This window comes from Equus quagga, chromosome 3 (assembly GCF_021613505.1).
Source record: "Equus quagga isolate Etosha38 chromosome 3, UCLA_HA_Equagga_1.0, whole genome shotgun sequence".
In the NCBI taxonomy this organism is placed as follows: Eukaryota; Metazoa; Chordata; class Mammalia; order Perissodactyla; family Equidae; genus Equus; species Equus quagga.
This window is the reverse complement of record NC_060269.1, coordinates 108,581,214-108,608,719: the sequence shown is the minus strand read 5'-3', so window position 1 is coordinate 108,608,719 and position 27,506 is coordinate 108,581,214. Positions and strand designations below refer to the sequence as shown.

At 35.9% G+C, this 27,506-nt stretch overlaps 1 protein-coding gene across 16 annotated transcripts in view; it reads left to right on the top strand.

The window, feature by feature from the left end:
- ADGRL3 (adhesion G protein-coupled receptor L3) overlaps window positions 1-27,506 on the top strand; it is a 794,963-nt gene that overhangs the window by 4,760 nt on the left and 762,697 nt on the right. Inside the window, exon 1 of one of the 16 annotated variants that reach the window (XM_046656102.1) lies at window positions 15,786-16,019. The exons of the other annotated variants lie outside the window; for them this stretch is intronic. The gene's annotated coding sequence lies outside the window, so the exon portion shown is untranslated. Of the gene's footprint in view, window positions 1-15,785; window positions 16,020-27,506 lie in introns of those variants that run through there. 16 annotated transcript variants of the gene reach the window in all.

The window sequence follows — 27,506 nt, the reverse complement described above, 5'->3', positions numbered from 1 at the left end:
AAAATAGAGGAAGACTCGCACAGATGTTAGTTTGGTGACAATCTTCCTCAAGCAAAAAGAGGAAGGTTGGCAAGAGATGTTAGCTCAGGGCCAATCTTCCTCACCAAAAATAAATAAATAAATAAAAATATTAGCCATCCTACTCTTAATTAGTTAAAATTCTCCATTTGTTTTAGGGAGTGGGTATGAAAGGGGAGAGTTCTTCCTGTGTTTGATTATAACAGATTGTATAGCTCTTAATAATTTATGTCTTGCTTATGTCTTATTGACACTTAAAACAAGAATTTACTTTAATATTATTGAATTTCTTCCTAAGTGTGATTACGTATACATATTAGAATAGGTTAACATTTGGTCCTTATTATTTAAGAATTTAAATAGAATATTGTTTGTGGTACTACTATTATGAAAATTATCTCTAGATGGAAAATTAAATCACACAACTGAATATTTCTGTCTGGTAAAACTTTGAGGTCAGTTATTTTCTAGAGAAGACAATCCTCCCTTCTCAAAGTGTGTTCTGGGAAACTTGTGGGTCTCTGAGACCCTCTCCAAGGGTCTGTGAAGAGAAAACATTTTCATTATAGTGTTAAGATGTTATTTGCCTTTCACTCTCTTACTTTAACAAGTGTACAGTGGAGTTTTCCAGAAGGTACATGCTTTGTGATGACATCGTTGCTCTGATGGCATATGGCATGTGTGCTGTGTCTTCTTGTGTTTTAAAATTTTCCTACTTTAACTATTAATACATAAATATTGATAATTATAACCAACAGAATCAAAAGTTGCTTTAGGTCATGAATTTTAAGTATGTAAAAGGGTCCTCAGATCAGAGGGTCTGAGAACTGCTGATGTTGACTTTTCCAAGATCTCCCTCCTTGTATTCACAAATGTCACCCCATCTGACCATAAAAGGAGCCATCTAGGGTAAGAAAACAAGTAGATTATTCAAGCTTTAAAAAGACACAAGCACGTTGGATATTTTATTAGTTATTTGACATTTTCATTATTCTCTTCCCAACATGTGAAGCTTGTTTTTAGTTTTTTGGTCCCCAGTGCGTGAAACAAAGACTTTAAAGCTGCAGGTTTCCAACCTCATCTAGTGACAGGAGCAAAGGAACTACTGGGAAAGTTTAAAAGCTAGGCCACAGGTCTTGAAATTCTGTGCTCTGGAGAGGCAGAAGAGAAGGGACTCTGGTGCGTTCGCCTAGGTTTGATAAATTATTTGACTTGGGCAAGGTACTGGATCTCTCTGTGCCTCAGTTTCCCGATATGTTTTAAAGGGTGTAACAGTTGTACCTAATTCATAGATTGTTGTGAAGATTTAATGGGAAAATGAATGCCAAGTTCTTAAAACAGTTCCAGGCATGTAATTACAGGATTGTAACTATTTGCTGCTGTCATTATTATTATTGTCATTATTATGAACTACTAGGTCTCACGAGGGTCCCAGGAGACATCAGTCAACTCCCCATGTGATTCAGATATGCATTTATGTTTCACCTCATTGCTTTAGAGCATGTCTTAAAATGCTATTAAATTGGAAAATTTCATATAGAAGATAATCTTGGCTTTATTTTACCCTCCCACTTTAAAACTCATGAAGAGTTATTGGGATTTTTTTTTTTTTTTTGTAGTAAGAGTTAATAAAACACCTTTCATCGCTTGGGCTAAGTTTGAAGTAGGGTAGAGTGTGAATGCCCAATTAAATCGAGATTTCAAAGACCCTAATTGAATATTTATGTATCTTGGGAATTATTAGGGAGGAAATCACTTTTCTGAAGTGATATCAAGACGACTCACTGCACTCTTCGTCTGTTAATCGCTATCTAAGCATCACAACAGGCCATTTTCAGTGAAAAGGATCCTTGGGATAATTATATACTGTAGTTCAGTTTGTTTGTGAGTGGTAATACGCCTAACGAGTAATGGAAGCTCCGCATAGAGATTAGTTTTACTAGATGCTAAAGTTTAACTGGTGAACTGTAATACTTCTGAATGGCACTTTGACATCTATTTGAAACTTCATACATATATTTATACATTGTATACATTTTTGTGGGTATATTCCATGGCTAGTTTAATTTCTGACCTCGGCCTGCCACCATGAAGTTAGTATTGCAGTCTTATCTTCTCGAGTACTTTGGTTAATCCTGATTTAAAGTCATAGAAACTAAATTATACTCCTTAGATGGGCATAGCTGGGCACTGTCCCTAATTATGAACTTCTCAGAAATGGCCTTTGGAATGAGAGACACTTGAGTACAATCCCAATTCCACAATTTTCTAGCTCTCATCTCTATCTGTAAGATAAAGGTAATGAAATCTCCATTACTGGTTTGGAGGGAGGAATAGGAAGTAAATAGAAAAGTATCTGATGGAGTGAGCATTTAATGAATGGTACCTATTATTATTAGTCATAGGCTTATTAGAAATATCCTTGAGTACCATTATTAAGAAAATTTAGCTAGATCACATATCATTTTCTTAATTGAAGAGTTCTTGATGAGCAATGAAAATCAATAGCATTTTCTTAAGCAGCCGAGAAAGGTTTCACAGGTCTTTTTGTCTTCCTCATGTTCTTTCCTCTCTCCGTTTTTAACCTTTTATTAAGTACTTATTTCTGAGCTCTTCCTCTTAATCTTAAAATGTTGTGCTCTGCTACTAATTCTCCACCAAAAATCATAATCCTGACAGGAAAATGTTTTTGACAGCCACCAAATGCCGTGTCTGAAGATTGACTTTAAATCAGGTATAAAATGAAAGTAGCAATTTAATGTAAGACATTTTAAATTAAAATCCTGATCATCTTTCACATGGCGTCAGCAGCTCTTTAAGCTCTTACTGCATCAGAATTTTCTCCAGTGTTGTAACCAAATTATCATAAACTTCCAAGATTTAAGGATTCCCATGCTTTTAAAAGATTTATAATCCCAAAGTTCAGGTCCTCGTAAGATTGCCATAAGTGCAGATGAATTCTTAAAATTCAGATCCCCAAATTGCTTTGAAGACTAGAAGCATGGAAAGGGTCATAAACAGGTCCAGATTTTAGAATTAACATCTGTATTTCAGTGACAGTTGCCAATAGGAGAAGTTATTAGAATGTGTGACTTTTCCCTATAATTACCCAGCGGAAGGAGTACAACATGGTAGGTGGTAAAAATGAATGAAAAAATAAGCTGCACACTGGACAGCTGACTTGCTAAATTGTACCAGGCTTAAGTGTTTTAGGGGATGACTCAAGAAAATGAAAGCCAAGTAGAAACGACACCCACTTTTGTTTGATCAGCTTGTGTTGGTGTTGATGCGTCCCGCAGAGGCAGAGCGTGTTACTATTCAAGACATCCCCAGTGGCTCCACAGTAGCCTGAGCCTGTGAGAATAAGGGAGAGACTCAAGCCCAGTTTTTGATGTTCTGCATGGGTGGGTAACCTGAATACTAAAATGCGTTCCATTGACAGCTGACCCTGTAAGAGGTTTTTCAACAGTCTCCTGTTTTGTTTTGTTTTTTTCCCCTTTTTCCTTTCCTCAAAACTCTTCCAAATACTTTTAGATAAGAGGAAATGGTCCTGACTGATGGCCTTCTTTTTGAGATGAGACTTTATTTTTGGCAAGAATGGAAGGGCTCAACTGGTTTACATTTATGTCTTTTATTTTTTCTAATTTTCAGTGTTCTTGATTTGTCAGTGGCTCATGGTTATTGTTTGAACCTTGACTCAGAATACTGATCGTGACTTCAGGGAGTGGACAAAGAGTCTATTGAGAAGTAGTTTTGTGTTACCATGAGGCATGTGTATGTCTATAGACTTTCTTCTTTATATTGGCTTTAACTGTTTGGTTGAATTTGTCTGTGGAGTTTTACTCATATGATTAACTATATTTGTCTTTGGAAGAAGAGCTTAGGCAATCATTTTCTTTTAAAATAATACACTATCATTTTTTGAATTTTAGGCATTTTCAGTTAAATTTCACTTTAATTTTCAATAATTTTTGTGTATGACAGTTAAGTATTATTTTACACTCATTCCAAAATGCTGCATATTTTATGATAACATCTCAGTTGTCATATGGACTTAAATTCAACTCAGAAGATTTAGTAGAATGGGTGAGTTCATTATTTCTCTTTTAATTGCAAAGACCCTTCCAACTAGCTTCAGGCCAAAATGATTAATTTATTGGGAGGTCATTGTGTTTCTTACCTAAAGAATCTTGGGGAGGGATGGAGGTTTACCTAGGCATCAGAAAGAATTAGTACCCTGAATCCCGCTAGGATTCTGCTCCAGCTGCATGCCCCTATCCAGACTACCACATTTCCTTCTCTGCCTTCTGGATTCTCTCCCTTTCACTACAGCCTGAATTAGGTATGCAGTTTTAGATCTGTGCACCATCACCAGCTTAGTGGAGTCATTAAGGATATTGCAGTTCCTCTGTGGATGGACAAATACTTAGCTTGAAGAAGGAAAGGCTTAATTAAGAGAGAGATCCTGTCCACAGAAAAAGGGCGAGGGGTTGATAAAACTTGAATATCTACTACAGTGATCCTTTGTTAACTGAGGCAGATCAGGCATTAGGAGAATTGGTGAAGAAAACCATTAAAAATGGGTTTACTCTTTTCCTGTATGCAGCCAAAGTGATCTTGAAAAATGGTTGACGTAGAAAACCCAACCCAAACATGCAAATCAAGGGATTCACATCTTTGGGTTTAAGAACACCTGTGAAACTGCCCCACTTATGAAGGGTATGCGTATCTGAAAAGTTACCAGACATCTGAAAGATATTATTTACATAAGCAACATCTGGCATTCCATCATACCCTGATGGAGTTGCCATTGTATAGTGCCAAATAGGGGCGCTGGACCCAGGTTTGGTGGCACATTGAGTGCTGAATTTTTGTTACTCATGCTTAAAAATGCAGACAGTAATGCTGCACTTACAGGTTTAAATGTAGATTATTTAGGTATTAGGTACATCCAGATGAACTAGGCCCCCAAGAAATGCCGTTGGACACAAAACTCATGGTTGGATTAACTCATGTATGAGCTCCACCAGCCACATTAAGATGGTCCTTACTGAAAAGGAACACATTGTTCCCAAACTGGAAGTGGAAATTGCACAGACGAAAAAGTTATCCCAGAAGAAACTGAAGAAACAAAAACTTATGGCATGGGAATAAATATAGCAAAAAATAAATGCAAATAGAAGTACAAGCAGAAAAAATGCATTTGCAGATGTGAATCCATCCATCTGTTTGAGACATCTAATTATTTTACACTTGCTAGTGTATTCGTTGTGTCATGGTACTGATGGGAATATATGTTTATTCAAGTAAACCTTATGTTTAGAGGCAGAATATTGAAAAGTACATGAAATACGAAATTTCAAATTACTTAGTATGGATAACTTTATTAGCTGCCTGAAGAATCCAATGAAAATATACTTCAACCTATCCAATAATAATATTATTGAAGTGACAGACGTCTAATATGGATCCATTATTGCAAAAACTAGAGTCTGGGTAGTGTTAATGCTGGCATTTGATCAGTTGAAGTGAAACGGTGCTTTAGAGGTATTGTTTGTGTAAGTTGTGAAAACCTCCTAAATTTATTGTTTTTTGTTTTTTCTTTGTTCAAAACAGACAGTTGTGTTGACTTTTCATTTTTAAGTACAAATTCAAGATAAATAGAAACATAAGATAATTTGGGAGAATTTTTAAAGGTTAGTAGAAACCTTAATTAGAAGAACTCCTGTATACCTTCTTTATTGTTGCAAATCCTTGAAGAAGAAAGAGCACTAAGAATTAGTAGGCTGTCAACATTGTATTTTTATGATTTAACATTATTAAGCAAACTTTGGGAGTATTTCTTTTTTTGGTGCATTTGATTAAATGTGTGATCTTATCTTGGTGAAATAGCCTGCTGGGCTGCAGACAGTAGTGTTCAGAAATGAAATTTGCTTAGAGCCTCTGAGCAGACATTTATTCAATGAGACCTTCTTGAATAATGGATGATGGTGAGATTGCAGTAGTGTATATGTGTGTTTTCTTCCTTGAATCTAAGGGGTGTTGAAATAGAGCAACAATGACAAAAATGTAGTGAAGTATGAAAGAAAGCATTAGATTTATAAGGGAGAAATTAACCTTCTTTATTACAAATGAATGCACTGTCTTCATGAAAGACTCATAGTATCAATGTCAGAGGATAGTATGCCAGTTGAACACTTGTGAAATAATAGAGATACAAAAAGTCAAAACAGAAATCACCCAATATATCATAATATAGTGGTACATCACAATATTTGCAGAGATTATTACACACATATTTTTAGCTTGATTATCCGTGTATTTTATCCATGTATTATCTGTATTTAAAAAAAATTTTAAAAATTTTTTATTCATTTATTTTTTTAAGGAAGATTAGCCCTGAGCTAGCATCTGCTGCCAATCCTCCTCCTTTTGCTGAGGAAGACTGGCCCTGAGCTAACATCTGTGCCCATCTTCCTCTACTTTATATGTGGGACGCCTGCCACAGTATGGTTTGACAAACAGTGTGCAGGTCCGCACTCAGGATCCGAACTGGCGAACCCCAGGCCACTGAAGTGGAACGTGTGAACTTAACCGCTTGCACCATCGGGCCGGCCCCATGTTATCTGTATTTTGATTGTGTATTGTGTTTGTTTTACCAGAATTGAGGTTAAGCTAAATATACAGTTTGTATAATTCTCTTCAATTTCCCAATGCCATTAATTTTTTTGAAAGGATCATTTTTAATATTCTAAAATATTTCATAGTATTGATATACTATGATTTATTTAAACATTTCCTTATTCATGTGGGTTGTCATATTTTGGTAGGATAATTAATGTAAAGCTTGGCCCGTTCTCTGATGATTTCTGTAGCAGATTCCTTGAAGTACAGTTCCTAGGACAAAGAGAAAATAATTACTGTTTGACTTTTACTACTTGGTTACAATGATCCACATGCATCATTGTCCTCTGTACAAGCGTAACTCGTCCTCTTTTTTGGGAATTCTTAAGAATTGCTAACTCTCAGCTATGTATAGTTAGTAGTTACTAACGCTCAGTTATGTATAGTTAATAAAGTTAGTAACATACCAATTGTTTGGTAACTCTTGACAATTACTAACTCTCACATATATGAATGTATAAATGCTGAGGTCAGTAAAATAGTAATAAAAAATGAATTTACTGGCTATTAACATTTAAATAGGACTGTGCCTAATGTCTTTGAATTTAACATAATATTAAAACAAAACTGTACAGTGAAACTGATTTATGAAAAACTAAGAAGTCCACCATCCACTTTACGTTCCCATAAAATTTCTTAGTTTCATTCTCTGCTGTGACTGGACGTCTTATCTCCTAAGTTCATCTAAAACCTCAACTTAACCAAGTTCTTCTTTACCAAACCTCTTTTGGAACAAGAAAATTGTGGGCTGGGTTTGGGCTATTGTAAAATTTAAGTATGAAAAGTAGGAGTAAACTGTCAATAAACACTTTCATAGTAATTGAACGTTGTCTATAAAAGGAGAGAGAGATCAGTACAGAAAAGTAAACGGAAGATTATGGGTCATAATTAGTAAACATGAACTCAAGTTTTGGTAGGTGTAAGTTCAGTTAGAGATCTGTTCATAGGAATAAGAATGAGGTACAAAATATGAGGTGTTCAGTAGTGTTTAAGTCAAGTGGAAAAGGAAAACAGCAGGTGCATGATGCAACTTTTTGTCATTTTTACAATAATACCAATACCTACTGAATTTGATTTCATAAATTCATTTTTGACTTGGACTAACAGTTATACTTTAAGTAGCATCTTTGTGACTTCTACTTGCAATCATAATGGTCTATTTAAGGTATATTTCTAGCAGTCAGATTGGAAACCAATTCTTATTTCACTTTCCATATTTCTTTAAGTCTGCACCAGAACTTATTTATGGATAGAGTTTAATGCTTGATTAATAAATGAATGAATAACTGCGTGAATGTGCTTTATGGACCTAGAAGAAACAACTGAACACGAAAGCAGTTTTTGAAGTTACTGTTGCAAGATAAATTCAAGTGCCGTTGAAAATTGCTCTGTACCTGAATGCGGAATAATAAAGGCATAGAAAGGAATCTTAAAAGGCACACCCTTTGCACACTTTATTTCCTCAAAAGAAAAAATTTATTGTTGTTGATTAACAACTCCCCATTTGCTAATCAATGGGTATAAAGTTTCAGTTATGTAAGGTGAGAAAGTTATAGAAATCTGCTATACAACATTGTGCCTATAGTTAACAGTACTATATCGTGCACTTAAAAATCTGTTAAGAGGGTAGATCTCATGTTAAGTGTTCTTAGCACAATAAAAATAAAACTTAAAAAAAAATTCTCATCAAGAATTGAAGTGACTTGCCCAAAGGGACCTGGCTGGTTACAGCATATGCTGCCTTCTATCAAGGAACTTCTCAGTCTTGCACGTGAAAATTCTCATTTTTGGTTTCAGGCATGGCTTTGTCTCTATGTAGCTGTATCATATTTATCATATAACTTCCCTAGGTCTGTTTCTTTCTTTTTTTTTTGATTTGATTTTTTTTCCTTTTTCTCCCCAAAGCCCCCCGGTACATAGTTGTATATTCTTCGTTGTGGGTCCTTCTAGCTGTGGCATGTGGGACGCTGCCTCAGCGTGGTTTGATGAGCAGTGCCATGTCCGCGCCCAGGATTCGAACCAACGAAACACTGGGGCGCCTGCAGCGGAGCGCGTGAACCTAACCACTCGGCCAGTGGGCCAGCCCCTCTAGGTCTGTTTCATGTAAAGAGGGGATAGGACTGTGGGTTCTTTCTAAAACATCCGTGAGATCAAAGTAAAGGTAAGATTCATTAGACTAGCATACCTTTGCAGTTAATTTTTCAAAAAAGCTTAATCAGTAGTTGATTTTATAAGAATTTTCACATTTCATCCTTCTTAAAGAGCTGTGGTACAGTATTGCATGTGGTAACAACATATTTTAAAAAGATAAAATAGGTTAGACATTCTTTCTGTGAAGGTTTACAAAGGAAATGACATAATGGAAATATCTTACATTCTTTAAAAATGTTAGGGAATCAAATAAGTTTCTCTCATATTTCTCTGTTACGTTTCTCTACTATTAAGGATACTGACGTTTTCTTTAACAGTAAATCATTTTAGGATTTGATATAGTTTCTTATATCAGTTTTCTTTCCCTTATGTTTACAGATCAAATAAATTCTACAACCAGAGTTTTGGGCCCACGGTAATCCTATCTTATATCAAGGCAATTTCAAAGTCTCTTCATTTATAAAGCAGCAGTGTATATATTGGATATATTGAGCATCAAATACAGTGTACCCCTTTCACTCCTCTTTTTCCCACATGGCTGAATTTATTTACTTGAAATTACTGCAAATTATTTTAAAGTTTAAGCATTAACTTTCATTTAGTTCTGAATTAATTAAATGATCTTTACTGACAGTGATAAATACACATGTAGAGAAATGCAAAATGCAGTAATAAAATTTATATTAAAGAGAAGCAACGAGGTAAGGTAAAAAGAGAGCAGAAGCTTGGGAATCAGAAATGCATGATTTCCAACCCTCCCTCTGGATGACCCTGGAAGAGTTACTCAACCTCTCCATGCCTCAGTTTCCTCATGTGTAAAATGGGGATCAAAATAATGCTTACCTTTGAAAGTTATTGTGAGGGTTAAATGAGATGACATATGTAAAGCATATAGCACACTGATAGCTTTTATTGTTTGTGTTAATTTTTCATTTGTTACTGAAGCTAATATCTTCTAAGTGGCCCTCTCAGTTGTTCTCCTTTTTTCTGCAGTTTTAAAAAGATTGGCTTCATTAAGTCATTAATTTTGTCATTCACTATGTATTTATTAGCATCAGATGTCTGCATCATGCTCAGGATATGGAGCATAACATGGCAGAAAGAGCCTCTGACTTTATAGCACTTGTAAAACGATGGAAATAAAGAGGTATTAAGCAATGTAGCTATCATTAATTATTTACTTAAAATTGTGGTAAGTGCTACAAAGGTCAAGGCCAGGGTGCTATGAGAGTTACAGCTGCAAGATCAGACCTTGTCTGAGTTGGGGGGGTGAGTAGGATCTGGGAAGACTTTGCAGAGCACGTGACGTTTGAGCTAAGATATGAAGGTTGAGCAGGCAGCCCTAGAGAATATGCTGGTTCACTGCTCCCTTCACGTTCTGTCATCAGAAGAGCTCGTCACAGACCCAGGCATGTTCTCCTGGAGGAGGTGAATAGAGCTGAGGAAAGGGAAGAAAATTCAGCATAGTTGCCTTGATTTGACAATAGGGACAACACACCTGAAGTTTTCATTTTACAGAGAAAGTGAGTTAACATAGAAAACGTTTCAGTGTCAGTTGTCTGCCTGTAATAATAAATTTCAGAATGTCATAAAGTAAGCTATCTGTTGACCATAAAGAATGGTCAGGTGTTGTAGATTTAAGATGAGGAGAACACTTAAGATCTGGATGATATTGAAACCAAGCTTTCTAGATTAGCTTTGGAAATGTAGATCTGTGTGTTTGTCACCAGGAGGGAATTTTACTCCAGAAGCTTGGTTTCTATTCATCCTTATTCTAACTTCTCCCCGTTCTCATTGGCTTATTAAGCGTCTGCTGTCTTTTGGTCCTGAGAAACTCTGTGGAGATGGAGGAACGAGCTTTAGGAATACTGGTGCTAAAGTTGGCAGTGCTGTGGTTATGACTCTACTTGTCAGAGAACAGCAGTAAAATATCAATCTGGAAAGTAATTTTTAAGAGAAATGTGGTATTATCATTTAATAAAGACAGTAGACTTTATCATCTCTCCACTGCTAGGTTTAAGCTTATTATTTAAAATTTTGGAGGCTTTCTGTAGTATATGATGATAAAACTGATTTTATTTTTATTTAGAACAAATCATTGAATGCTAATAAAATAATGTCAAAGTATGTTCTAGAAAACAAATGATATTAGTTTAAGAGTCTATAGGCAAAAGGATAAATAAATGTGGCTTGAGAAACTTATCTTAGTGGAATGAAATGTTTAATAGAGGGAAAATACTATAGTGAGAAGATAATAAATCTGGAATCATTAATCTTTTTCATCCATTTATCAACAAATACTTATTGTGTGCTTCCTCTGTGACAAAATTAAACACAATTGTGATAGAGATTAGAAAAGGGGAAATACATACTGAGTTTTATGAGAACATTTGACCCAAGGATCTCAGACACTCCAGATGACAGGTAGTCTCATCCTGCCGAGCCCTGGAGGATATGTAGGAATTGGCCAAGCAGACAACCTTCCTGAAGAAGCGAACCTCCTGTTTGCAGGCCAAGAGTACCACAGAGCTTGGTTCATTTGAAAAACTCAGAGACGGTCCTAGTAGCTGGGGTACAAGGATTGAGAGAGGAAGTGACATGAGATCTGGCTAGGGAAGTAAATGGGAGTCCAGAATTTGCAGTGACTTTTTAAGGTTAAGTATTTTGGACTTTATCTTAGGAGCAATGGGAAGTCATTAAAGGTTTTAAGCAGGGCAATAACAAGATCAGGTTTTCATTTTACAAAGATCATGTTGGCTGTTCTGTGTAGAGGTAATTGGAGGAGGCATCAAGAGGAGATGTGGAGAGACCAGTTAGATGCGAGTGCAAGCTTCTGCCATGCCCCTTCTCAGCTGGAAGTGTGGGGCAGAGCTTGCCTCTTTCTGGCCTCAACTGACTCATGTATAAAGAAGGGGTTTGTGTTAAATAATGTCCCTTTCAACTCTGATAAGCTGTGCTCTAACTTGGTTATCAACTAAAGACATGGGGGAGCTAAGTGATGGTGATCTTTTTTTAAATCATTTTATCTGAGCTTGTTATTAATTTTTACTGATCTACTGTTGATATACTGTTACGATGCTGTATCCAATTATTTAATCAGATTTATTTTTTACCAGAAAGTTAAAATCCATTCTTTGGAGACCTATAACTAGAATTTTTTGTATGTTTGTATTTTAAATACTATGTAAAAATCATAAAGTCAGATGTTAGAATTACATTTAACTGAGTTAAGACCGTTCAAACCACAAAGTTCCTTCATTTTGGTCAAAGTGATTTATTTATAAATCCTCATTATTTGAAGTCATTCAAAGGAATTCCTATTTTAATGGTACCTGTAAAGACAATAGAACGTGTTTCTTACAACGTTACAGTGGTTGATAGTCTGAATGACAAATGCAAAAGAGTTAACTGTATATTATTTAAGAATGTCTAAGACTTTTTGCCTTTTATGTCTTTCATTAATAATTTAAATATTTTATTTCCTCATTGTGTTCTGTCGTCTAATTCCCTGTAGCTTTGTTATATTTTTTTTATGGCTTTTATGACATTCCACCATGGGTTTTGATTATTTCTCTTCTTGTTTTACACCTCTATGGAAATATAAATTCATTGAAAGCTGGGACTACTTTTAGTTTTTTCGTAACCTGGAGAAACTGATATGTAAATGAGGTTTGTGTTTTGTGTTGATGGGTTGATTTTTTTAAAGATGAGGGTGTAGCATGTTAGGGAAAGCATCATACATGAAATGTGCCTTGTATGACTTAAAAATTAATAGCACAGGCTCCAATAACTTGACTGTGTCACTGAGATAGTGATTTAGAACATGGGCTTTAGGGCTTAGAACTTGGAACAACTATATGACAGCTGTGTGACTTTGGGTCATTTTCTGATCCTCAGTTTACTCTGTATCATTAGGCTAATGATATCTATTTCATTGTGGGATTGTGAGAATTAAGTTGGTTTCTGTAGTATAATGCACTGCCATGAGGTTTGGTTATTATGAGAGTCAGGTGGGAAAAATAGGTGTTAACATCCTTGCTTCATGTAGCAAGGAGGAGTGGAATACAGTGATTCACGCCGTCTTTTTTCCTTTGCCCCCAAACTTTTCACAAGATTGACATCACATTTTATGTCTGTTGCCTTCACTCTTTATGGCCTTCCATTTGGAATCATTTTGTCATGTTACGTTATGTACACTATGCTATCTTTTTTTATCTCTGACTTATTCTGAAAGGAATGATTATCTGGCAATTTGTGAGATACAAATGGAAGCCTGAACACTTCCAGGCACTGTCAGATAAGAATGCAAGAAATGCCTTTTTTACTTATTTCTCATACATTCTGCAGACATGTATGCCTAATATATAGAGCCTCTCAAATACCATTTGTATACTTAGTATTCAGGGTAGACGTAGTCTTCCTCTTTCCCCAATGTACATTTCCCCCAAAGCAACTATTTTTAGGATTTGAAGAAAATTGTTTACTTGAAAAGTGACAACTTAAGAAAATAGTATCACTGTCACAAAGAAATAACTGTTACAGAGTACAGGGTATAAGCTCAGAGTCCTTTATCTTGAATAAACTTCTCTCGTGTTGAATGGAACATAGTTTCATAACACATATAAAACAATGAGGAATTTAAGTCGTACTGAGCAAATTTATTGGTGGCTTTGAGAAAAAGAAATACAATTGACATGCATAATAACAACATCATAGTTGTCAAAAATATTTTGAAGCCAGGTGCTGCTGACGTGTGTGAACTAGGACTTGGTGCCCTTTAGACTCGGCCTGTGAGCACTTGCTCTTTCAAGGTAGGCTTGTAATATGATGTCAATATTTGTGTCCTCTTGAGGAACTGCTATTTCAATATAAGATATTCTCTGTTCTCTAATTATAGTATGGAGAAGAGATACAATTTTCAACTTTTCTTGAGAGCTGAAAAGACTTTTTGAAAGAACATAAAAACCCTTAAATTCTTGTTCTGGGTAACCAAATAGCTGACTTTACTTATAATCCTAACTGCTCTAAAAGTGAATTAGTAATTTTTCTAAGAGTTTGAGTCTCTCATTGGAATTAATACTTTCTTCCATAATTAAATTGTTTTATCATTTGTTTTTTTCTGAATGTTGTATTAAAAAGAACTGTTAAACACAGTGTCACATAGTTAAACGTACCAAAAAAATTTTGAATAATTTTGGATAATTGTAACAAACCAGATGTTGCTAAGTTCTTATTTAATGAGAGATAAAAAAATATTCACAATATAGTTTTGTCTGGCTGTCAGCTTAGATAAATGAATCCATTTCAGTCAGCATGCTCCTAGTGAAAAGGGAAGGGGATATAATAACATTTTTCTAGCTACATTTGTTGAAAATAAATATTAATCTTCTATGTGGTTAAAACCATGCTGTGCCAATTCTATCATAACTATAATTGCAGAGAAGCCTTTTAGATTTTTCATTTTTATGAATTTTACTTCTTTTTATCCTTCTGGAGGCACTGAGTTAGAGCCTACTTTTCATTTAGATTATGCACCCATGTAGATTTGTGTTAATCTTATGTTATCTTGAGGCTATGAGTTAAGACACTATGGAGTAGTTTATTCTCCAAATATAGTGCTGTGACATGGTCAAGATATTTTTTTCCTCCTAAACTCAAACCTCAATCTTTACTTTTCTTTCCAATACGTTGTACTTCACAGGAGAATTTTACATATTAAAGTGGTGCATAAAGTAAAACATGGTGCATAAAATAAATGCATAAAAAACAGTGCATAAAGTAAAACACTAAAGGAAAACAAAACCCAGACTAACAAAACAAAATAAAATAAAGCATAAGGCCAAAATTGTCAATTTCAAGCTCCATTAGAAATGCCAGTGAGAAGAATGGCAGGAAAGCATCATTGGTACAGAGACCAAATTGGTAAGGAATGAGTTGACATATCTAGTCTCTTATTGTACAGTCAAGAAAGGGAGAAAGAAAACTCAGGCTGTAAAGTGTATAATTTCCTTTTACGACAGTATCAACATTGCTTTTCCATACTAATAAAAATTTTAAAATTAAATTTATATTCTGTGTTAGGGGCCTCCAGTATTGTTGTATACAAGGGGTTGTAGTAAGATGTTTGATATTATGATTGTAATTGTTGATTTTTGTCAAATGTGTGGAAAGCGTGTAGGGAAAATTGTTAGCATAGTAGAAAACCACTGTGAGCTGTAATAATTACCAGAGCTAATTGATTGTTCCAGTTTATGTGGATGTTTGTCTAGGCTATTTATTGAGGAAATATAGAAAGTGAAGATTGAAGTTGGAATTTTATTTCCCCCTCTAAGAATAGTTCTTAAGGATGAGTCTCAGATTTTTTTCTTCAAAGTCAGATTCTCTCTCTCATCTCAGTTTTATTCATGTCCTCTTCAGAAAGCAAGTTTTGAAAAGGTTCTTCTTAATTGGTAGAAAGAAAATTGGTTGGAAGAATTTCACCAAGTTCTCTTTGGAGAGAAATTAGAATGCCGAGGAGGAGGGGGAAAGCATTGGTGCGGTTTAATCTCCTCTTGCTTTTATGATGGCATTTTGAGGAAAGAGTAGAAAGTCATTTAATGGTCTCTCTGCAGCTATGGATATTATGTCCAATATGAGCAGTGAAAAGAAAGTGATGCAAAATTGTCCTTTTATGGGTTTTTCATTTGTCTTCTTGCTTCAGTTACTTGATGAATGAGAAATAAAGCAATACTCTTACCTTCTGGAACACAGTGGGTTTGAATGCAGGTGTAGAACCAGATTGGTGAGCGGTGGTTGTCGGTCAAATGCCTCTACTTGTGTTGAAGATTTAGATGTCAACATCGTGGGTGTTGTGCCCACACTCTATGGGGTAATAGCTCATATTTGAATTTTATTTTTTTCCTCTGGTGTTGAGGGTGTCTGTCTTAGTGTGAGTTAGTGATTGTTTGGGCAGGAGAGGTAGGCTGTTTTGAGTTACCTTGTCATTCTTAAATTTGGCTAGTTTCTGCCTGCCTCACTATGTTTTGTGAAGCACAATAGGAATGACAGTCTAGAAAGCAAGCGATCAGCTTCCCAGGGCAAAATGTAACAGATCCCAGACTTTAAATTTATGATTTATGGAAGTTGCCAAATACTACCTGCAGAAATGTGAGTTCACAAAGTACTAGGTAAGTGTCTTTATATTTGTTAACCTCTCATTTTAAGTTCTTGATACATTGCTTCATTAGGCAATACCTTTTCTACTCAGAAAATTACTATAATGGTAAATTAAAACTTATTTGGGGGATAATTTTTAAAAATAATACTTTAATTTTTATTTCCAAAAATAATGTTTTTGTATACATGAGTGGGTCTCAAAGTCAGATCTGGTGAAGATTTCACATCTCATAACTACCTTTATCGTTACTCTTCCAGCTTTCAGAAACCTTTAAACATGTTTATTTTACATAGCTGTAATTTTTTGAGTGGACTTATAAATATCAAAAGTGTGTTTATGTGCCTTTATTTGGTTCTTTATTGACATTAAAATGTATGCTACATGATTGTGGAAGACACTCTTTTATTCTTGTAAGACTTTCCACAATTTTGATGTAGTACTGGCCAGAAACTTCTAATGGATGGGTTTATTTTGGTCCACAAATTAAAAGTTTCCAAATTACAGATTTTTTGCTTCTTACTAAAGCACTATGTGTTTGTACTTTTTTTAGCTGAAGGAGAAAAAATGGACTAGGTTTTCCAGATTTTCTCTGGAGGAAATAAAGAAAAGTTGTGTTATGAACCTTACATTTTTTAAGGCCAGGAAAACACCATATGCCTAGGGAATGGTGGTGTTTCAGATGTATGAGTACAGATTTAACAATTCATAGTGGTCACTTAGAGGTGAAGAAATGAACACACAGCTGCTCTTTTGAGGGCACCTCTGTGAATCCCCTGCAGCGCTGGTCTGGGCTCAGGGGCCTGGCTAACTTCTGTGCCATCTTAGGCACATAGTCATTTAGGAATCCTTGGCAAGGCACCTGGGTGTGGAATGGTGGAACAGTGGACTCTTACAGGGGTCTGTAAGCGCTGCCCCACTGCCTTCTCCGACTATATAGTGACACAACCATTTCTGCTGCCTTCTGTAAAACTAGTAGAGCTTGAAATAGTCTGTATACAAAAAGGGGGGGGGGTCCTCCTGTTCATTAAACTTCCTGTTCTGAATGTTATGCCAGCCACCCCTGCCTGCACGGACCCCCAGACGTTGTGGAGAGTGGAGGAGGGCAAAGTGCATCTCTTTGATGCTGTGTTCTTCAGTCCTCTCACTTCTAGCCCAGAGTCTGCTTTGTATTTTGTCCCTTGGCAAAGGGAGGGGAAAAAAAAATCAGTTTTATTGTTTCACCCCAAGGTTGTAACTTATCCTTGGAATTTAGCAATTTGCACTCTGGTGCTTTCAGCTCAGCTGAGTGGTAGAGGAGAAGGGCAGTCCAGTAATCGCAAGGAGTGGGAACAGCCCGATCCTTTAGTATCATGGTGTTACATGTGCCATTTCCTGGATGCTACTGTGGCCTAGTTAGTTCCCAACCAAACCCACCTTCCTGGAGTTGATGGCCCCACAGTTAAAGGGCTATGTATGCAAGACTGAACATTTTAAAAACATGTCGTTTTCTGTAGCTACTGGGCCAATCTGTGGCTTTCCCATTTCTCGCCTTCCTGTCTCTATGCTGATAGGGACATTCTCCTTTCTGTCTTATCCTCTTCAAACTCAGTGCTGTCCTGGGGGCATGCATATAATATCATTTAACTATCAGGTAATATGATTCGTGTTGCAAGATGTGTGAAAATCGTTCCTAATACTATAATCAAAATTTATCTGTGCAGGTAATTACAAATACCACCTGTTATTCACTTTAGCAAAATACAGATTACTCTTATTTTAACAGGCATTTGTGTAATTGGCATCTCTGTTTTTACTTCCTTCTGCTCTTTTGGTGGTATCCAGTTTAATTCCAGAGCTCAGCTTCATTCCCAGAGAAGCAAGGTCCTTTCTTCTGAGCCCTGGTCAGCAGTCAAAACTGTTCTTTCAGTGACACAGTTCTAGCTCATCAAGTTCTTTGGATTCCATTCTGTGTGTGTTTCCTTTCCTGGTCCTTGTTCAGAGTGAAAAATACAGTAAATATTTCCCTAGTCTCTCTTAATATCTTTTCCATCACTGCCTTTTATTTTCTTGTTCTCTGAATTCTGTTCCTAAAAGCTCCTAAGTTCTTATTTTTTCTGTAATAGACTCTCAGAGTGCTTCCTACCCGCAATCCTTGTCTCCCCAAGAATTACTATCTAGACTTTATGATGACTCATCTTGGCTTACAGGTGAGTCACTTTTGCCAAGCCTAGATTTATTTCCCTGTTGTTTCTTTCAGTTCAAATATTAGCATAAACATTAACATTTCTAAACCCGGTTACAATTATCATGCTTCCCATCAGACATTAACACAACCCTTCCTCCTAGCTTGGTGAGCAGTGTCTCAGAATCTATAGTTATTCAAGTGGCTGAGATTAATGACCACTTCTTTAAAAGAAAACACCGCGAGTTTATTTTAGCTATAAATACTAGACGATCTGTAGAATTAACAGCAAATAAATCATTTCATTTTGAAGTGTGGGAGACAAGAAAAATCTTTTCTTTTTGTTTTTTGAAATGTCGCATTGCTTTGCACAATGTCAGAATGTCTCTTGTTTTCTATGCATGTCTGATTATTTTAACTGTATGGTCATTAATTGAGATTTTGATGAGCAGATAGCAGAAGGACCTTCATTTTATGAGACTCTTTTCAGATTCTTGACCTTAGGTGAAATGCAAATACTACTACTGAGGTGAATAATCTCTGAATTGTAAAGTAGAATATATTTTATCTTTGTTTATTGGCCTTACTTTATGGGCAGATGGAGTAGGTGAAAACCCTGAGAGCTTTCTGCTTCTACTTCAAATTGCCTAGCAAACTACTTGAGAGACAGCTCAGGTTGGAATGTGGCATGAAGTTGTGATTTCACCCCACTCTGGAGATCTTTAGACGTTAGTTGGGAAAAACGAATGAAAAGTGGACACTTCACAAAATTCAACTCTTTTCGTCTATATCCAGAATAAATAAAGGTATATGAGAGTGGAGCCTCATTATCTTCATAAATTGAGATATTTAAACTCTCAGTGAAGGAGAAACAGAAAAGATATCTTACTGAGAAACCATATTTGACCTCTTGTAGATATTATTTTACTAATCTGTGCTTTGAGAATAATATATCTAAATGATCATAAAATCTTTATATTTAAATTTTGTTTTCTGGAGCTTAACATAAATTACAGTGCCCAGCACATAGTACATGCTTCATAGATGCATATTGCATGAATGAAGGGGCAAAGCTTTGTTTTGCCTTCACAAAGATGTTTGCAAAAGATGACTTGGGGAATTTTTGCCTTTTCCTCAGGCAACACATTTTCCCATAAAGTGTTTCTTATCTCTCAGAATTATATTACAATCATAATGGAAAAGAATGATCCATTTTTTAATTCTTTCCTTGGCTGAGCTGAGCCTTGGAATTTTATAACTAATGAAATACAGTGCTTTTCTTCTCAAGTTCAAATGTAGCGCTTGGATTTTCATTTTTCGTTCATGGATGTAAAACCGTTCTTTTGTCAAAAATCAAAGGTTAATAAGCTCTAATTGTTAAACACAGTCAGTAGAAGCTGTGATATGCTGATATTCTAATGCTTTGACTATTTCAAATGGTCATCATTTGATGTTTTGTGACATCTGGACTGCTCAGCAAGCTACTCAAGAATTTCATGTTAAAAGAACTGGAGGTTTTAAAAACATTTTAATTTGAATCAACTTTCAACTTAGAGAAAAGCTGTAAAAATAGTACAGAGTTCCCATAAACCCCTTAGTCAGCTTCTCCTAAGGTTATCATTTACATAACTGCTCTGATCTGAATATGTCCCCTCCAGATTCATGTGTTGAAATTCCAGGGCCCAATGTGATGGTGTTAGGAGGTGGGGTCATTGTGAGGTGCTTAGGTTGTGAAGGTGGAGCACTCATGAATGGGATTAGTGCTCTTACAAAAGAGACCCGACAGAGCTCCCTAGTCCCTTCTGCCATCTGAGGACACAGTGGGAAGATGGCCATCCATGAACCAGGAAGCACTACCAAACGCTGAATCTGTGGTGCCATGATCTCAGACTTTCAGCCTCCTGAACTGTGGGAAATAAATTTCTATTGTTTCTAAGCCACCTAGTCTCTAATATTTTGCTCTAGCAGCCAGAACAGACCAGGACAATAACTTTGTTCAGGTCTCAAAATCTGGAAATTAGTGTTGGTATAATACCATTAACTCAATTCTGCATTGCAGATCTTGTTCACATTTCACCAGTTTTTCCACAATGTACTGAGGATGTTTTAAACTGTGGAGTAACTTATAGTCATATCTGTATAAGATTGATAATTTTTACCATTATTTACTTTTTAAAAACAGTAATGATTGAACTTTGACCAGCCTCTTTTAAAACATGATCCTGAGAATGAGGTTCCTTTTTTTTGTTATCCTGAAGTCCATATTTGGATACTAGCCTATGAGGAAAGGAATATAATTACTATTTTAGGAAATCATTAAATGTTAGTGATATTAACATTTTATTTGTATCCCCATTTAAGTGATCTTTTTCAAAGCATTGTGAATTCTGTATTTCAAAGTGGTTGTGGATATAGAATCAAGTTAAACATTCTAGGTTGACATTTAGGTCTGTACTGCTAAGAGAGTTAGAAACTTCCTCAGTCTCATAGCTCATAGTAACCACTGTTCTTCTAGTAGAAGAGACTAAGTAGTAAAATGTAAATGTTCCAGACTAATGCAGGACTGAGAAGAACTTTAAGTATAGCTAGCCAATCCTGATAGAGGAAAATTTGGATTATTTGTAAAAGACCAACAACCCATTACGTGGAGAAATTTGTCTTCATGCCTAATTGTGTGCTGCAGCATAAATTAAATCCCTCAGTTTGTCAACAGCAGTTAATAGATTTTCAGCTCATTGAGGGCAGGTTCGTTTCTTACTTAGCTTTACATGCTTCAGCTGAGCACCGTATCTGACACGTACAGACACAATAAATGTCTGTTTACCTGAGGGAGGTTGTAATGTAGAGGAAAAGTGAGAGATTTAGAGGCCTGCTTTGTTATCTTCCAGTTTGTAGGCCTAGTCCCTAACTATTTTAAGGTCATTTCCAGTACACTCCTCATTCTCACCCAGTCATTATACTACTAGCTGTTGGCCCAAGATGCTCAGCATTTCATGTGTTTGTGTTCCTGCTTATGTGCTTATCGAGGCCTTGTTTATCTGTTTATGAATAATGAGCAATTTTAAATAGCCTATGCCAAGTGAATTGTATAGATAGTAAAGTTTTAAAGTCAGTCTTTCAAATAGTTATCAAGAAGGCAATGAAAAGAATTACTTTGGTAATCCTATATAGGCATTATTAGCTTCATAATATTGTTTTGAGAAAATTTGAATTTTTGGCTACCAAGGATTTTTTTGATTTGAATTTTAAAGTTCAGATTAGCACTGGAAATAGTGCTTTTGTTACTTAATTTTTTTCTTTGAATCATATATGTGGTAATTTTAATTTTGTAAATGTGTGAGAAAAAGCCAGGCTGACATCAAAAGACTTCATGAATCAAAAATCTAGAATGTACTTTTAAAAAATTTATTTTGGTACCTGATCCTTTAAGTGTTTCTAGCCATGGGGGCTAAATAATGTCTGGAAGTCAGAATGCCCTGAGTTTAGGATTTGGCTCTGGCAATTACTGGCCATGTGACATTGGCACGTTCCTTGGTCTCTTGAAAATCGGAGATACTGAATAGTACTTACATCATCACTGTTAAAATTAGTGAGGTAATACATCTAAAGCACACAGCACAGTGTTTGGTTCATAATAAGGACTTAATGAATATTAATTATTATAATTCTTGAAAGAATGTGCTTTAGGATTTTAAACTACAGTATATCATATGATATTTTGAAAAAGTATTTAGGATAAATCAGCAGAAGTATCATTGCTGAGTAATTAGAAGTTACATTATTAAAACTCTTATCACTTAATTTTGGTATATGTTTGTTATTGTCATTTTAGATAAAGGAGAGATTTGTTAATTTAATTTTGAATGAATTTAGAGATCATCATAATATATAAGTGGTTATCAAAATATGGTCAGATAGTCAGGCAATCATACCAGTGCTAGGAGGGATTAAAGAGAAGTAGAGAGATGGGAATAAATTAGGAGTGATATGACAATAAAAAGAGAAGAAAACTATAAAATAATGGTGACTTTAATAAAGTTTCCTCTTACTACCATAGTAATAAAAATACTCCCATAGAGGCATTTTTATTTTACTAGGCTCCTAGAGTAAGACTGTTGTTAAATCCAACAAAGTAAAAATTCAAATGAGATGATGCATGCAAATATGCCTAAAGACATTTAACCAAATAGAGCTTTGTTTTTTTCGTACAGTAATAAATCCAGAGGTAAGTAGTCCAAAACTAGGGTAGTGGGCTCATGACAATAGTAAGACTCGAAACTTCTTTTGCTTTCTGGTCCATTAGTCTTGTCTTCTGTCATATGTGTCCTCGTGGTCACAATGTGGATGCTTCACTTTCAGCCCCATACATTCCAGGCATTCATATCAACCATCTGAGGGAGGAGAAAAAGTTGCTGGGAGGGGTTGGAACCAGTATTGGGAGAGGACAACTTTCCTAGGGCCACCCCTGTCTACAACAGTGTCTGAGGAAGCAAGTAATTTTTGAATAAGCACATTCCTACCCTGAACAAAATTAAAATTCTGTTAGTTTGGAAAAGGGAGATGAATGGTAAGCAATCAGTACTGCCTTCAGAAGCCCTTAGCACAATTCTTGTTACATGGTGAGTTTTCTATATCTGTTAACCATTCTACTGTTGTTATTATTGTTACTAGATTGCATTTGAGTTTTTATAGATCATCAAAATTAGTCCCAGTTTGATTTAAATGAAACAGTACTTAGTAGAACTCTCAAATATTGTAAATATTCCAAATGTTGCAGCCTTTCCCTATCATTTCTGAATTTGTAATCTGGGGTTAATTGCATAAGTTATCAGGAAATCGTTAATAAGAGAGATTTTTTTTTCCCATTTATTTAAGCCTCCATTCCCGGTGTGTTTCTTTTGTTTGCATGTTGTGTCTACAAAAAAATGCATATTACTATTTATCCCAACCACCTGTCACATATGAGTTTTATGGTGGTATAGCTTTATTTATTCATTCAACAAAATATTTACTGTGCACTATTGGAAATTTGTATCCTGATAAACCTAATAATATCTTGAGCCTCATCAAACTTGCAGATCAGTCTCAAATATTTTAGTCTTAGATAAAAGAGAATAGCCTGCTGGGGAAGAATACTGATAAGAACTAGGCAGGGTGGCTTGGGCCCCGTCAGGCAGGCATCCAGTCCATGCAGGTGTTTATTGTGCTAGACAAGAAAACTGAGGCAAAAGCCCAGTTGTGTGGAGTGTCCCAACACAATGAGGATTGTTAGAAAGATCTCTCTGAGAAGATGGTCAAAGCAGCGTACAGGACTCTACCCAGACATGCCAAATAAGCAGTCTGTGGCAATAAAAGTAAATACACATGACTCCAGGTGGACTTAAGCTTTGTTATATTGCACTCCTCTCTGACAGTTGGGTGGGGCGGAAACTGAAGCTGGAAGACATCCTGTGATTCCAGGTGAGAGGGTTGAAGAGTGAAGAGGCCAACAGCTGACTAGTCATTCATACAGGGAAATAGTTTTTGGAGGTTGTTGTGGGGGTGGGGGGGAAACAAAAAGACAAACAGTGTTGGTCCTTATTCTTTTCTTTCTTCAGGCATACTGTACTTTCCTTCCATCTCCGCATCCTTCTCTCTTCACTTGGCTATTTCACACTTATCATTTAGGGCTCAGATTAGATATTGCCTCCCCCAAATGTGGATAAGATTGTCCTTCTCTGCATCACCTTAGCAACTGTACTTCCTTTGCCCGAGTCCTCATGAGGGCTTTTGTAACTTTCTGTCTACTTGCTTTATTTCCCACAAATAGTATCTGTGTCTTCATTTTATCCTCTGCGTCTAGCCTCCTGCCTGGTATATGGTAAATTATAGATATAAATTAATTAGAGGTGTTCATGGTCTCAGATATATGCATTGTAACTTATGGTACCTGAGTAGGAGTGTATTTGAGTGTGTAACAGTGAGGAGATAATTATCACTATGACATACTGTTACGATGCCAGGATGAGAACAATAGCTTGGAATAAGGAAATGGAGGAAACACTGGTTGAGAGAAGCATTACTCAACAGATAGATAAGGAAAATTGTAGAGATATGACCTTGTGCAAGTCCTTAACCTCCCAGAGTCCCTATTTCCTAATCTGAAAACAGTGAAGAGAATGGTCATATCTCCCTGCTGGGATGGTTGTCAAGATTAAATGCAATGATGTGTGAAGCACCCAGAATCAGGCTTGTTATAGAGTAAGTGATCAATTATTATTATTATTATTTTTTGCTAAGGAAGATTTTCCCTGAGCTAACATCTGTTGCCAATCTTCCTCTTTTTGCTTGAGGAAGATTTGCCCTGAGCCATCTGTGCCAGTCTTCCTCTATTTTGTATGTGGGTCACTGTCACGCCATGGTTCCTGAGGAGTGGTATAGGTCTGCACCAGGGAACTGAACCCACGCCTCTGAAGCGGAGTGTGCTGACCTTAACCAGTAGGCCACAGGGCCAATCCCTCACTTGTTTTTTATACATATTATATTGCACTTATTATATATTCTTAGCTGGATTTAAAGAGATAGAATATTGATTCTGGAGCCTGTTTGCTTAGATTTGAATTCCAGTTCTACCAGTTGCTAGCAATGTCACTTTGGAAAAGTAAGTTTCTTTATCTTTGAGTTGGGGTAATGATAGCACTTGCCTCACGGGGCTGTTGTAAGGATTAAATGGTGCTTAGGAAATGTGCTTTGAGATACTTAGTTATTATTATAGGTAAAAACACTCAAAATATTATGCTAAGAGACAGGCCCTCACCTTTCAGTAGGGCACTTGCAAGAATATTGGCACAGGAGGCCGTTCTGGATTGTGGAACTGTCATCAGCACCAGGACTTAGCCAAAGTTGTAATCAGTCTAGAAGACTTGTTGCCTCTGCGTCAGCTTGAATGTAGACAGTGTTCTATAATATAGCTTTGTTGTAGAATTATGTGCTTGAGTCTTTATTATTGCAGACTTTTACAACAGATTTACTTATTTTATAATTACTAAAATTAGTGCTAAAATGAAAAAAGCCACTGTCTAGTTTATGTGAATATATTAATGAAAATATAATAATAATAATAAAAAACATTATATTTAAGATATTAAACTTAGGTTTTATTTAAGTGCTTCCACACACATACTTTGGCTTAGAACCGTGCCATCTATTTAGGCAGTCGCGAGTGAGTGAAGTGATGCTGGGTTAAATTCCTGCATATTTTCTTTTTTTTAAATTAACCTTTTTTCTTTATTTTACTTTCTTGTGCTTTTGCCTTCTCTCTATTTAAGGCCATTGCTCCCCCCCACCCCATCCGCCCTTTACACCGTATACTACTTTTAGACTTTTTTCCTTCTTTCATCCCTTTAGTTGCAAGATGTGCTAGCTGTTCTTCCCAGGCTATACTGCTAAAATAATATGATGTTTGTATTTTTTGACACAGACAAAATATTACATTTACCATTCAAATCCTTCATTTTATAGACCAAGAAGTTGAAGTTGTTGAAAGGTTAAAATAATTTATCAGAATACTTACAAAAGAACAAACAATAGTGAAGTTAGCATGAAGCCACTGTGTCCCCTGGCTCAGTTGAGGGGCCCCCGTGCCGGTGCTATCTCTCCTGTGGGAGGCAGAAGCTATTTAGAGTGGAGCTCGTGAGCCCTGGAAAAGGATATTGAGGAGAGTTCTGGGAGTAGTCTAGACAATATATGAGAAGATATAATGAGGTTAGTTCCTGTGGTGCTGACCGTGGGAATATTCCAGTGTTACAAGTGTCACATTCGTCGTAGATTTCTATAATGCTTATTAACCAGTGATTAAGAGACAAACAGGTGAATTAAATTATGTATTCAACATTCAACAAATGCATATTCGAGTACCTATTCAAAACCAGGCATTGGTCTGGTTACTTGGGATCATAAATGAACAACAGACAAAGATCCCTGTCCTTGTGGAACGTTTTTCTAAAGGGGAGAAGATATATGATGCGTAGTAAACTTAATAAATGAGTAAGTTATATCACCTTTTGGAAGGTAAACAAGTGCTGTAGAAAAACGAAGCAGAGCAGGCTAAGGGGATTGGAGTGACAGGTTCGGGGAATGGAAGGCAGGTTGTCATATTCAATAGGAGGTCAGGGAAGGCTTCATTGAGAAGGTCGCATTTGAACAAAGAATTGAAGGTTGTCAGGATATTTAAGGAAGTTTAATCCAAATTTCTATACAGCTTTTGATTGTATAGAAATTAGAAAATGAATAAGGAAATAAAAGTTTATTACTCGTTATCTCTATCTTTTGGGCATTGGACACATAATCCGTAGATACAGATGTGAAGTCTGCTCTATAGGTAAGTAGTAGAATTTCATGGATATTTGTTAAAGAAGACTTTAATTTACTAGGATGGAGCAATGCATCTTTCACTAGTAGAATGAGTGTGATAGATACAAATAACCTGCTTAGATGAAGAATTTTAACATCCTCCTTAGTCAGACAATGAGCACAGTCTCTTTGGGAAAAAAGAAGATTTTCCCTTTTAAAAAATTAAATTTTCTTTGGTCTTATAGGACATTATATTTTAAAATGCGTTTGGTATAATCGTTACTGAATATATTTTTAATTATATTTGAATCAATTTTGGTATCCAGTTGCATACGAAAGTGTTATGTTATCTGAGTGAATACAGGGCTTGCCCTTGAGGTTCAGCATCACATTTAAATTGTTTCTTGACACTGGAAGTTATAGAATGTCAGAACTGTTTGCTAATAACTCTGAGCTATATAGCCACATATTCAGCATTCCCAACCTAAGTAACATTACCATTATATTTTTAGTATAGGGATTGACTATTATGGTGAGCTAAAACTACTAAGTAATTCAAAAGTCCTAGTATGGTAAGTATGAGCCCTGTTAATAGTGGTGGCTGTAGATAGAAAAGCTTCTTAATTTGTAACAGAGAAGAATATTGTAATACACTTTGTTCAGAATTCTTGTTATAGTGGAAGTCATGGTCTGTCCCATCTAAAGTGACAAAGTGAGAATTATCTGTTGTTAACTGGGAAGAGAACTTGCAATTTCAGTAGCCATACTCTGTTTTTAAAATATATTGTGGATCAGGTCAGTCAACAAAGAAGTTGAAATTGGTTTCCTAAGACCTCATTAGGTATTGGATCAATGTGGCACTGACCTGAAGATTGTGCTGTATGGTGTGGCAGAAAGAGTATGAACTTTTGAATAAATTTGCTGTATGTGTGTATTAGTGTGGTTTTTAAGAAAAGTCGGGAGGAATTCTGAGGATTAAAGCTAGAGAGGTAGGTACAAACCTAA